The sequence below is a fragment of the Chrysochloris asiatica genome, unplaced genomic scaffold (genome assembly GCF_000296735.1).
Source record: "Chrysochloris asiatica unplaced genomic scaffold, ChrAsi1.0 scaffold00004, whole genome shotgun sequence".
Taxonomy (NCBI): domain Eukaryota; kingdom Metazoa; phylum Chordata; class Mammalia; order Afrosoricida; family Chrysochloridae; genus Chrysochloris; species Chrysochloris asiatica.
In genome coordinates this window covers 21,538,239-21,540,702 of record NW_006408522.1, presented here as the reverse complement: position 1 = coordinate 21,540,702, position 2,464 = coordinate 21,538,239, and the positions used below count along the sequence as shown (strand labels likewise).

Sequence of the window (2,464 nt, the reverse complement as noted above, 5' to 3'; positions counted from 1 at the left end):
TCAGAACCAACTCCATGGCACACAGCACCGTCATTATAGAATGCAAATGATACCACCGCACTGCTTTCTCTAGTCCAACTTCTGCCTTTATAGTAGAAAAGACCAGCACATGCCATATTTTCCAAACCTTTTTAAAAAACTATCTTACAGCCTTCCTTATTAATTCATGGTTATAATTTTTATGCTTCAAAATCATTACTTCAGGAAATTTTTCTAGTCCGGATCCCTCCCATTGTAGTGTTTGATCTTATATATATCCTCCATGTTGTTAAGTGCGTTTGAATTGATTCCAACCCACTGTGACCCCTGTATAGGGTTTCCAAGGGGCGTCTGGGGAGCTTGAACTACCAACCTCTAGTGGTTCAAACCAATTTTGCTATCCAGCACATTAACCCAGAGCACCACACCAGGACGCCTATATCCTCCATAGTGGCAGAAAATCTATGGAATTTGAGGCCAAGAGAAAGAGACATGAAAGATAACTGCGTATGTCCTAAGCTGATCCAGAAAGCTTCCCTATATGCTCTTGTTTCATAATCTCTTAGAGTTTCATAATCTCTAGTTACCTAGGAAACTGACTTGAAGGATTAGTGGAAATGGAAAAGACAATCGTGAAGAATTATGGAAAATATAAGGAAAGTAGCTGCAGAGACTGCTTATGTACAACTAAACAACCTCATAGGATTTGGTTCCTTGGTTTGGAGATTTAGGGTCATGGTTCATGGGATATACCAATTAATTGGCCTAATATCATCGAGCTTCTGTTCTACCCATAACTTATTGAGTTGTGCCTTGGGTCTTAAGAGCTTGCAGGTGGTCATTGGAAGTACAACAGTTGGTCTCTATTTGGAAAAACAGAGGAAGAAGGAGAGTCAGGAATAGGAGGGGAAAATGGAGTGTGTGGCTAGTTGCCTCCATGAACAACTGCCTCTTTTGCCATGAGACCACAGGAACTGGATGGTGATCAGCTACCTTTACCGAACAGTTTGATTAAAGATCCCATAGAAGAATCCTAATCAAAAGCAGGGAAAATGTAGAACAGAATTTCAAAATCTAATGGACTCCTGACTTCCTAGAGTCATGGAGGGTAAAGTCAACCTTAACAGACTGTAGCTGTACATGCTGAGATAATTTTTGAACTTAAACTAAAAATATCCCATGAAATATTCTTCAAAGCTAACAATAGTTTAGCTTAACTAATGAAGAATAATGTATGTCTTAAGCATTATGCTCTTTTAACACCTGTAGGGATCAAATTGACAGCAGCAACTCAAAAGATTGGATAGGAACCTTTGCTAGCATAGAACACATTGTTCCTCAGAATACATCTAAGATACAATGCCTTGAACTCCACTTAGTTAGAATTCGTTGCTCCTTTTCAGATGTTGACATGCTCTTTCAGTTTTGTAAAAAGCACAATTATAGACAATCATATTGTAAAACGTGAAATGTAATTTCTCATTTATCTTTATAACTGTCAAATGTGTCCTCAGTCTGTCATTGTCTTTTTTAAACATTTTGAGTTGACCTAGAAAGATAACATGAATGAGTGTATAGTTTTTGCTCTTGGTCAATAGGTAAAATTCTAAAATGTACATTTTCTGGTTATACTAGGTTCCCCCTCTGCTATGGGCAATCGTGTATATAATCATTTAAACAATGAAAGGGCACATTCTACAAGCCTGCCTCCTGGCTGCAAACACACAACCTTTGTATTTCCATAAGGTAGAGTCCTCAGTGATCTATCTCACCGTGTCCTCATCTCTGCCTCCATCTCTGGTGTCATTGCTTCTCCGGATAGGGTTTCACATTACGTTCATGCTCTTCTCCCTTGATAAGCCTAGGGTCCTCTGTTCCTTGAATGTAAGATTAACTACTCCCCCCTGTATGTTACAAAACTTCTACTTTTACAGTTGTGGCAATTGCAATTAGTCATGATACCAGCTACTCACTATTGACTCATAAGAATCTTATCCTCATTTCATTTCACCAGACACTCATCTAGACAAGATGAAAACCATTCAGTGGGGATTCTACCTTCTCCTTCACGCTCTAAAACTAAACTCCCTCTTGAAAATTTGTAAGCCAGTCACTTCATGCCTTTATGTTGTTGTTGTTGTTAAGTGCCCTCGAATTGATTCAGACCCATAGTGACCCTGTATTGGGTTTCCAAGGAGCTGCTGATGAGCTTGAACCACCGACCTTGCAGTTCAAACGCCTTTGCAATCTGGTGCATTAACCCACAGAGCCACATGCCTGTATAGCCCCCCGCCCCCCATTGTAGGTTTTTATTGTTAAGTACCTTGGAGGCGGTTCCAGCTCATAGTGACCCTGCGCAGGGTTTCTGAGGCTATGAATCTTTACGGGAGCAGAACACCTCATCTTTCTCCCGTGGAACCACTGGTAGTTTCGAACTGCTGACCTTGAGGTTGGCAGCCCAACTCGTAACCATTTTAGGTAGCTA

At 40.4% G+C, this 2,464-nt stretch overlaps 1 protein-coding gene across 1 annotated transcript in view; it reads left to right on the top strand.

Annotated features, from left to right (window-relative positions):
• TMOD3 (tropomodulin 3 (ubiquitous)) overlaps positions 1-2,464 on the top strand; it is a 63,237-nt gene that overhangs the window by 18,064 nt on the left and 42,709 nt on the right. The gene's annotated exons all lie outside the window — the stretch shown is intronic.